This window comes from Cricetulus griseus, chromosome 6, assembly GCF_003668045.3.
Source record: "Cricetulus griseus strain 17A/GY chromosome 6, alternate assembly CriGri-PICRH-1.0, whole genome shotgun sequence".
In the NCBI taxonomy this organism is placed as follows: domain Eukaryota; kingdom Metazoa; phylum Chordata; class Mammalia; order Rodentia; family Cricetidae; genus Cricetulus; species Cricetulus griseus.
The window spans coordinates 48545256-48556478 of NC_048599.1; the positions used below are offsets into that span (position 1 = coordinate 48545256).

The 11223-nt window shown below is 45.4% G+C and overlaps 1 pseudogene; it reads right to left on the reverse strand.

Moving 5' to 3' along the window:
- Window positions 1–4291: 4291 nt before the first annotated feature.
- On the reverse strand, window positions 4292–4919 carry LOC100752110 (annotated as a pseudogene).
- Between the last annotated feature and the right edge of the window lie 6304 nt (window positions 4920–11223).

An 11223-nucleotide genomic window follows, 5' to 3' on the forward strand; every position in this document is an offset into this window, starting at 1 on the left:
ATAGGATTTGGAGTTGCTCTCCAGTGTTTTGGTCTTGCTTTGGTTCAGTGTTTTCTCACTATACCCTTATTGCTCCCTTTTGGAACAGTGATTTATTTTCTGAGCCATTGTGTGGTGGAAGTATGCAATTTACAGGGTGTTACAGTTAAGAGTTTGCCTTGAGTCTCAGAAGAGATTTTGAACTTTAGATTTTTAATCAGTGTTGAGACTGAAAGACCATGGGGAGTATTGAAGTTGAACTGAATGCATTTTGCATTATGATATGGCCACCAGCCCAGGGAGTGGAATGTGGTGGTTTTGGATGAGAATGGCCCCTTTAGGCTCATATGTTTAAATACTTGGTCCCCAGTTGGTGGAACAGTTAGGGAAGGATTAGGAGGCATTGTCTAGTTAGAGGAGGTGTGTCATTGGGGATTGGTATTTGAGGTTTCAGAAGACTGCCTCATTCCCAGTGTGCCTCTCTGCCTCCTGCTTGGAGACCATGATGTGGGCAATCAGCTGTTCCCGCCACCATGCCTTTGCTCTGCCATCGTGAACTCTGCCTTAGTTAGGGTTTTATTGCTGTGAAGAGACACCATGGCCACAGAAACTCGTATAAAGGAAAACATTTAATTGTGACTTGCTCACAGTTCAGAGGTTTAGTCCATTATCATCATGGCAGGAACATTGTGGCACAAAGGCAAACATGGAGCTGGAGAGGTAGCTGAGAGTTTTATATCTGGATAGGCAGGCAGTAGGTGAGACAGTGAGCCTGGTGAGACTGGCAAAACCACACCTATTCCAACAAGGTCACACCTCCTAATAGTGCCACTCCCTATGGACCTGTGAGGGCCATTTCAAGCCACCACAGACTCTGAAACTGTAAGCCCAATTAGATGATTTCTTCTATAAGTTGTCTTAGTCATGGTGTTTGTCATAGCAATAAAAAAGTAACAAGACCTCCTCCAACTCCTTCCACGCCCCCCACTCCCTCTCAGATTCATGACTTCTTTTTCTGTAAATATTATTGTTACACACACACACACACACACACACACACACACACACACACACACACACAGGCTACTGAATCCCTTTACTGTTGCTCACATGTACATGTGCTTAGAGCTGACTCCTGGTATTGGATACCCTATCTTGGGCCTAATCCCTGAAGAAAACTGATTAATTCCCTCTTAGCCATTACTGATTTCCTGTAGCTCCTCATCTGTGGGGAGGGTCTTGGGAAATTTCCTCATCCATGTTGACTTGTCAACTGATGTTGTCATTATGCAGGTCTTCTTTAGGTAGTCGTGTTGTGGAGATTTAACGAATGCAGCATTTCTACCCTGTCTGGAAGACATCACTTAGCACCGGACACTCTGGTCTTCCAGTTCTTACAGTCTTTCTGTCCCATCTTTTACAGTTACCTGAACCTTAGATGTAGGAGTTGTATTGCAGATGTTCCAGTAGGAGCTGGATACCCCCAAATCCCTTATTCTCTGCATTTGACCAGTTGTGGGTCTTTATAATTGTCTCTGCTTCAAAAAGAAGTTTCTTTGGTGTTTGGGGGTTCTGATGCCTGATCTGGCTCCTGATTTCAGGGTTACCCCTGGGGGGATGTTAGAGAAGCAATAAAAGCCCATTAAGGGAAAAAAAAGAACTCTGGTCAAGGGAATAGATTCTTTGGCCTGAGTAAAAACCTAATATTCCACTTAGACCAGATCAGTCACCTAGTCAAGGGGTCACTCCTGGAAAGCTGGGGTCACCTTAAGCCATGCTAAAGGGGATAGGGGGAGTAATTGTTCTCTATTGAGATCATGTGCCTTTTCCTAAATTCCCACCCTCTGGCAGTCTTACAGAGCTCAGCCATGCTGCTCTGAGTCTGCCAACTTGCCCGAATTATTCAGAAAAGTGTAACTTTTTCCTTTCCATTTCCACATGACTTCTGCTTCCTAACCCTTGGGCTTCCCTAGCATTTTAGACTTCCTTTCTCCTTTTCTAACACTTCCTTCCCCACCATGTGACTGCTTGGCTGCCATGTGTCTGACTTCTACACTGGCTCAAATGGCATGGCCTTTCTCCTTGTCTCTGAGAGAGGTAGCTTGTCTTTTTTTTTTTTAATTTAAATTCTAATAGAATGCCCTCAAGCTTAAGGAAAAAAAAAGAGGCGTCTTTGAAAAGGGGTGAGAGCTACATTTATTTGTGAGTATATTTGGAATACAGTTAGAAACTACATTTGTTTAGAAAAATGACAGTAGTATGTTCTCCACTAGGGTCTGTGACTTTTCTAGCCTTGGCTAGTTGGCTAGGTTTGCAGTGCCCGGTATGAATTCCCTCCTGTTGAGTGGGCGTCTAGTCCTATTAGACATCTGTTGTATAACCCAAGATAAAGGTGACAGTGTCCCACTACTGGAGACATCTTTCCCGGCTGGCCATTGCTGTGGTTCGTAGGCTTTGCATCTGGACAGGACTATTGAGTACTTATCTCCTTGGTATTGTGTATACACTTTCCAACACTATGACAGCTAATGTTCATGGAGGAGGCTTTGGGGTTTGTTCTAGCTTTACTCCTCTAAGTCCTGTGTCCAAAGAGTGTGGCGTCTCCAGAAATAGAGTCTTAATTTCAGGCTCTGGGAGGCAATCAAGGGAAATGTAGCCATAGAGTTTTGAGTTGGTTTACCTTATCAGGTGTGGTTTCCCACCTATGGAGTAGACTTTAAATTCAATCCGAAAGTGGTTTGTTCCCCCCCTCCCCAAACAGTCATGCCCCTATTGTACAGCTATCTGGTAGATCATTGTTTTAACATGCATGGACCAGAGCAAAGAAAGACTGCTGGTAAATTCTCTCCCCCAGTCTGCATATCACCTTCAGGCACTATGCATGCCAGCCAGTCTTGTGGGCAGTGTGTCCATCTTTGAGGGCGAGGTGTGTTTCTTTAAGGCAGTAATCATAAAGATTCTGTTTTCTTTTTAATTATTTATTTACTTAGAGAGTGTATGTGTACATGTGTGCATACACCATGTTGCATGCATGGACGTCAGAGGGCAGCTTGTGGGAGTCAGCTTTTACTTTCATCATGGGAGTCTTGGTATTGAGCTCACATCTCCAGGCAGCGGATGTCTTTACCCACCGAACCGTTTTACCAGCCCAGGGATTCTGTTTTCTTATCCAGTCTGCTAGTTTGTATCTTTTGAATGAAGAATCTGAGTCTGTTCAGTATTCAGGGTTATTACTGAAAGGTGTGCTAATTCCTCTCATTTTTTTGATGTTATTGTGTATAGTGTTTTCTTTGTCCTTATTTGTTTAATAGCTGTCCATCCATCTATCTTTCTTTTCCAGCAGCCTCTTAGATGAGTTTATCATTCCAATATCCTCCGGAGTGCTGGCTTAGTGGTCATAGATTGCTTCAGCCTGCTTTTGTCATGTAAAGTTTTTCTTTCTCTTCAATTGTGACAACTTTGCTGGATACAGTAACAGGGTTCGAGGCTGTTGTCTTTCAGAACTTGATGCCCAACTTTTTTTTTTTTTAACTCTTTCACAACTGAGATTTTATTGGTGGAGGAGTGAAGTACACAGATATTTCAGTTCTCAAAGCGCGTACCCAAACTCTGACGTGTCATACATTGTGTACCCAAAAGAGCCACATGTTGTTTCTCTTTGAACTTATTCCAGTGATGCCCCATCCTCAAACTTGCAAGTTCCCCTTAACACCTCACATAACCATCCAATGACCACAATCCTCAATCTCACCGACTCACAATTTTATGCCACAACAGTCCATACTCAAAATTTCCATCTTTCACAGCACATTATCACAGTTGTTAGGAAAATGGACTGCCATGACCAGAGAGCAACACTTCTGACAGGGTGAGGACGGAGGAGTGGTTTTTTAAGGAAACAGTTCTACTAGAAACATGAGACCAAACACAACTGAAAATATTCCAGACGCAAATGCATGACCAGATTCCAAATTATCATTCAGTATGCTTTGTGTTGTAGGATATAAAACTAGCCCCCTCTACGAAATGTTATGGTGACTGCTCCCCCCTCCCCCCAACCCCGCCCCAGCCTCTCCTGATTCAGTATTCTGCTATGGTCTGGTTGCACCAAAAAATAAACAACCAGCAAATGATTTAACCTCTTCAAAATCATTTACGCTTAAAAAATGGAATGAGATGGGATTTCCTCCCACCTTTAAAAAATGTTTCTAGAGCTACTAAAAAACTCACATTTACAAGACAGTTGATAAGAATATGCCTCTGGATTGTACAGGAAGGGAGGCTGGGACCACTGACAGACATGATGGATATGTTAGTAGGACTTGGCTCCTTTCTCTTCTGCTTCAGAGGCTGGACCCCGGTTTCCTGTCTCTCCGTTTCCTGCAGGCAGATGTGTAGTTTGCCGATCAGCCACTTCAGCCTGTTTGCCCTTTGCTTCCTGTAGGGAGCCGTCCCTGCATTCTCCATTACAAGATGGCGCCTGCATCCAGCAGGCACTGAATGTAAACAAGTTAATGCGCGCAGGCGCTGAGTAACTTTCCATTCCTTGATCTCTGCCTATTCCGTGGCGTCATATGGTCCGATGAGCTACAGCCAATCATGGGGTGACACGTCCCAGGCGGCGGTTGCCAGCCTTTATTAGGGGACGGGATTCTTGGCTCGGGGTCTCCGCTCTGGTAAGCTTATGCTCTCCTCTCAAGATGCATTAAAGCTTTACTGCAGAAGGATCCGAATGTCCTGTGTGGTTCTTGCCGGCAAGACTATCGCACAGGACAGCTCCCTTTTGTTTGCACTTTTGTGTCTGATGATTTATCCTTTGCCACAGCCTTTTCCCGATTCGCATCCACCTTGGCCCAGGCAGGCTTGGCTGACTACCTCCCGGAGCACTGCTTGGGCTCCGCCTTCGCCGCTCCATCCACACTAACCTTCCTCTTGGCCATCGTGGTGGCGCTGGGTGGGAAGCACGAGCGTGCGATGCCAAACCTGTCATGGAGCTGCACTGCCTAGCTGCCACCGCATGAACTGACGTCCAACTTTTTAAACCCTACTTGTTTTTAGGGTTTCCACTGAAAATTTTGCCTTTATTTTCACAGGCCAGCCTATGTACATGATTCAACCCCTCTCACTTTAATATATTTCCTTTGTTCTGAATATTTATATCTCTTTCTTTTCTTTTTTAAAACTGAACTGTTATATGGGGATTTCTTTTCCTAGCTCTATTTGGCTTTCTTGTGCCCAGAGGAGCATTTCATTCCGAATATTTGGGGAATTTTCTTCTATGAGTTTATTGAAAATACTTTTATTGACTTTTCCATAGACCTTTTCTCCTTTGCCTATAATTTGCAGATACGGCCTTTAAATGCTGTGGCAAAGATCTTGTATATTCCATTCATACCTTAAAACATTTGTCATTGAGTCGACTGTGTGGTCTAGTTCCTCTACACTGTCTCTGGGCCTTGATATTGTGCCCTGAGGTTCTCCACTGAGCTGCTTTTTTGACTTCCAGAATCTCCAGTTTCATTTGATCTTGTTTTTCTTCAATATTTCTGTCTCTGTTGAGTTCTATTTCCACACACTGAATTGATTCCCTTATTTAATTCAGCTGCTTGTGTTCCCTGGATTCCCGTCAGGAGATTATTCATATCATTTTCAAACCATCCACAAGTTTGTTCCTGTCCTTTTTGAATTCTTTGAGCAGGTCTGTATTAGTTCTTTGTCTGGAATTCCATCAAAGTCACTCTATTGGGGAGTGTTACTATGGGGTTAGGAAAAAAAAAACCTGTTTTCAGGGGACATCTTTTAAATTTTTTTATTTAAATTGAAAACAATCTTATTTTACATGCCAATCCCAGTTCCCTCTCCTTCCCTTTCTCCCGTTCCCCCCCTCCACCATCTCTCCATCCCATCCCCCATCCACTCCTCAGAGAGGGTGAGGCCTCCTGGGGGGGGTCATAAAAGTTTGAGAGGACTTACTGTCTTGGCTTTTCATGTGACTTGCATTTTGCATTGAACCTTGCCTGGCTCAGTCAGTGCGTTAGTTTCTTGACCAGGTCTTTCTAACACACCTATGTTGAATGAGTGGCTTGGTACTTGGTATTTCTGTGGCTTGTTGGGTCTTGGTTCCATTGCTTGAAGTTCAAGTGGGTAGCCGAGGCAACCATGATCACCTGGGGCAAGGTTGGGAGAATCACCACTGACTTTTCTGTGTGTTGGAAGAAGGTGTTCCATACAGCCCCTGACCTCGAAAGCCGAGTGCACCCAGGATGGTGGTGCTGGTGTGTGTGTGTGTGTGTGTGTGTGTGTGTGTGTGTGTGTATGGTGGGATGATGTCACAAATCCTCTGAGTTCATGAGCCTGGTGTACATGGGGCACAGGGAATGTGCACTGGGAACAGGCAAGTTGCATGTCCTCTGACTTGCCCCATTGGGGTGTGCTAGGAGCAGAGGGAACCTCACGTCCTCAAACTCCACCAGCCTAGATGCAGCTGGTGCTGTACTAGTGTGCACCAGGTTAAAGGGTCTCACCCTTGTCACCTCATCACTGGAGCATGTGGGGTGCAGGAACACTGTAGGGACAGTGAGTTCTGAGTCCTCTATCCCCAGCAGCCATACTGAACAGTGGGGCAGAGCTGCTTCCCCAGGGGGAATTTACACAGAGTGATAGAAGTGTGTGCTGCAAAGAGTGCCAAGTCCTCTAGCCTCTTCTGCAGGGGTGTATGTGTGCCGTGGGGGGCAGGGGTCTGGGGTCCTTTAATTATTCATCTGAGACTTACTCAGGCTGGGAGAAGTTTAAGGGTATTCATCTCTTTAATAATTACAGTTACTCTCATGTCCTATGTCTGCAGCCCTAAACACACTTTTTCTCACCAATGCATATTTCCCACTTATCTCTACTCCCTTGACAAGGATCTAAGAGCAATAAGCAACTACCATTTCACAGCCTGCAATAGGTTCTGTCATGCAATTTCCTCACTAGACAACTTGGCTTATTGCTTTGAATTTGCGCTCACTCAAATTTTCTGGACATGGACAGAACACAGCCGGATCCTTTGGTCACTAGTCAGTTCCCAAGAGAGTCCTGGCTCTTCTCTGAAACGTCATGAACAAGGCCTCTGCTGACCACACTGATTTGTAGTGTTGAACTTCCACTAAATATCAGTTACTGTTCTTGTTGTGTTAACAAAAGCACACTAAGAAGGACAAGTTTATTTTAGCTATGGTTGTTATGCCTAGTTTGTGGGACCCCCAAAAGACCACCAAGGAGCAGACTCACCAATGCAAACACACAAGGTTTATTGTTAAGGTACAAGACTTGGCAGGCAACCTGTCCAGCAAACTGGTGCCTGGCCCCAATTGCAAGGGGTTTATAAAAGAAAAAAAAAAAAACTGCAAGCAAGGTGGTACATGCCTTGGCTATTGAGGATTGGGTAAGAGTAGGTGACCTTTGGATTCATTGACTGGGGTCTAGGGAAATTTCAAAATTATTACCAACAGTTGCCCACAAAGGAAGGACATTTGCGATGAGCAGATGTTGTTTTTCAGAATTAGTTATTGTTTTGACTTTTTTGGACTGGGGCAGGCACAGTTTGGATGTTCCTTGGAACTGTTTATGGCTCCTTGGCTGAAGCTGAGTCAGCCTTGTGCCACACACGGAATTTCTCAAGGTGGCTTTTTTTTCTTGGGATGGAGTTAGCTCCATTCTCTCCAGTTTACCCTGCTCTCTCATGGTTTGAGGGTACAGTTTATCATGCCTGGGCAGGGAGGCAAAGGCAGTAAGGGCTGCTCTGTCTGTGACGGCAGGGACGTGGGACAGCTGGTCCTGTGTGTCCATCATCAGGGAGTAGTGTGCAGTGTGCTCTGTGTGGCTCTCCTTTTCTTTAGTCTGGGACCCCAGACAATGGCATGGTCCTGTCCACACTCAGTTAAACCTCTCTAGAAAGACTTTCACAGACATGCTCAGGGGTGTGGTGTGTCTCCTAGGTGGTCCTAAACACTGTCAAGTTGCAGAGATATGTAACCATCACACCCCCTTCACGACTATTCCCCAGCAGTCACCGGTATTTGGGTTTGTGGTCCGTGTTTAAGTAATTATTTCTATTTCCTTCGTCTCTCCTATCACCCTCAGGGCAGCTTCCCAATCAGCATGAGCGAGCTTGTAGAAATCAGGAAGCCTTGCTGCCCAAGTCTCAGACTCTGACAGGAAGCAGGGACTCACTAACCACTTATCATTCACTGGACTGGAAATCTTGGACTGGTAATTTTATGACCTGGTGATACCAGAAGGTCACATCATGTGGGATGAAGTGTGTGGTTGTCACATTAAAGAAAATACCCAGATCCTTCTTTAGAGTTGCATAGGCCATCAGAAATATTTACAGATGTATGTAATTTTCCCATAGACCACTAGGAGGTGCCCTGCTCCTATTTCTAAGGACTATAAAATATTAGGAAGAATACACTCCACTGTATCCACTGAGAGGAGTGGGGTAATGTAATTGTCTACTTTAAAACAACACCAAATCCTCTTATATTTTTTACATAGTTAAGCTGTTTTAATGCTGCTAACATGCTTGCATTGAATACTTTAATTATGTCTGCATGTGTTCAAATACTGAAATTTCATTAGAAAGATAATCTATTATAGATTGGCTATAAATGACCTGGACCAGGAGGTTCTTCAGTGACAGGGTTCTGAGGGAGAGAACCAGGAGATAGAAGATAGAGAAGGCAAAAAGTTTGGGACCGGGAGGTCTTGCTTGAGCCATGGTTTATGCCAAGCAAGCATATTAAGAAGTATATATTAAGATTATATAGCATCTTACATATTATTTTCAGGGGGGGAATGGGACAGAGTCAGCAGAAAGCATCATGCAATGGGCCAGAGTCAGCATGAAGCTAATCAAACAATGCTGCACATGGGGAGCACAGGGTATCTCAAGAACATTACAGATCTGACATAGTGGCTTTGGACTGATAAATAGCCCCGTATGGTGGGAAAGGGCAGAGAGGATTAAGAGAGCAGAACTTGTTCTGGGGTAAGGCCTCTTCTTTATAGGGGATAGTTCCTCCTATGAAAGTTTGAAGCTTCCCTCTGCCCCATTCAGGGTCAGGGAATGGGGACTTGCTTGTTGGGGTAATTTGGAAAGAACAATTAGATATGAAAGATTCCATTTTCTCTCTGTGCTCTTGGCTTCTCTGGGTTTCCTGCATGTCTTTGTCCAGCATTGCCTGTGTGTTGGGGGTTAGAGTCATGATGGCTAGTGGTTACCTTTCTTTGCTATTGTGATAGAAACTCTATGTATTAGCTTAGTGGAAGTCCATCTAGCTAATGGCCACACTTTCAGATGACCTGGTAGTTAACTGTGACCATGTTACTAAGTTCTAGCCAGCGGGACATAAACAACATAAAAACCAGATAATTTCAAATGTCAACTCTCATACTGTTTTTTTTTAATTTTACTATGTATATGGATATTTTGCTGTGTGTCTGTCTGTGCACCACATGTGTGCCTGGTGTCTGTGGAGGCCAGAAGAGGGCATTGGAACCCCTGGAGCTGGACATGCAGATGGTTGTGAGCTGTCATGTCTACCTGAGATCAAACCCAGGTAGAAGAGCAGCAATTAGTCCTGGCCACAGATCCATCTCTCCAGCCCTATTTTGTTCCTAAATTGTTCAGAACCCAAATAGGACAAGATGTTTATTAGATTCATTTCTCAGGGAGCCTGTGCCTGAGTTGGATAGATACCTGGCGTACATTGTTTTTTAATGCTACGTCCTAGGAATCTCCTTGAGGGTGGGAAGCCAAAGGCAATCAGCATGCTGCTGCTGGATTTGGTGTCTCTGACCCCTGTACGGTACAGGAGCTGCCTTAAAGTGGGTAATTGGAAAGCACAGATGACCTGGCACTTGAGGACTCAGTCTAGACAAGCCTCCTGTGAGTGGGAGGTAATGAAAATCTCTGGCGTTTTCCATCAGAGGCCAGAGAGGTTGTCTGTCTGCCTTACTTCAACCTTCACTGGGGCTGAGGCACAGTCTCTGAGGCAGAATGAACATCGCTGTCCCTAACTCAAGGTGAAGGGCAGGCCCCAGGAATCACTGGTAGAGAAGGTGACCGAGTTGTGAAGTTTGCAAATAGAGACACAAACCTGTCTTCCACAGCTGGGGACTTGCTCTGCAGCTAAGACTTAGGGCTCAGCTGCCTTCAGCCACCAGAGTTGTGGCCAGGTGGGAGTTCTGGGGAAAGTCTGGCATGGGGAACAAGCAGGGAGATGGATTCTGTTGCTGGCCTTCCCCAGGGGGACTGGGGTGTGGGCCCAGCTTGACTAGCGGTGAGAGGGCCATGTGGCTGAGCACAGCTTGCTGATGCTTACTCATAGGTGGGGCAAGGGGATGTGACCATCCTGGGCCAGTGGACCTGGGCTGAAGCCATCAGAAAGGTGCTTCTGTACTCTTCTAGGGAAGATAGAGACAGCAGGAGCACCCCGTGGACCAAAGCCATGCTGCCTGTTCTGGAGCACACTGTAGACAAAGCCTGCACTTCAACACCAGCTCACAAATGAGGTTCGTGGCCACGTGGCATCAGTGGCAGTCAAAGTAGACTTTTGTCATTTTTCTTGTGACTCCCTGCCTGCTACAACTCTGTAGACCAAACAGCGGGAAGGAAAAGGAGGAAGGCCAGGATGGCTTTTCCTTTATAAGCACAGGGACGGCTGGAGCTGAGTGTAAAGGGAGCAGGCTTTGAACCAAATTCGAGGTGGCAGTTTCTGTTTAGAATGGACTGGTTCCTGAAGCTTGGAAGAATAAAACAGAATGCCCTGAATGGGATTAGTCAGAACAATGATGGGAAAACTATGGTGTCTGCTTGAGGTTATTTTTGTTGTTTGAGATAGGGTCTCACTCTATAGCCCAGGCTGGCCTTGAACTCATGACCCCCTGTCACAACTTCCCAAGAGCTGGGAATGCAGGTATGTGCTTAGTTGCTGGGGGTAATTTCAATGGGCAAATGCTGAGGAGTCATCTGAGTTTGTATAAGGGTTTGTCTAAGTCAGTCATCAGCTTGCTGACAAGACTCCTGACTGCAGGCTAGCCCAGGGGAGTGCTACATTTTTTATGCAGTTTGAGTTTTGCTGGAGGCTTAGGCACCAGAAGCCGAGTCCTCAGTGTGGCTATGTTAGGAGGTGATGGAGAGCTTTGGGAAGGGGCTACTGAGCAGCCATTAGGGGTGCTGCTTTCAGGAGGAATAGC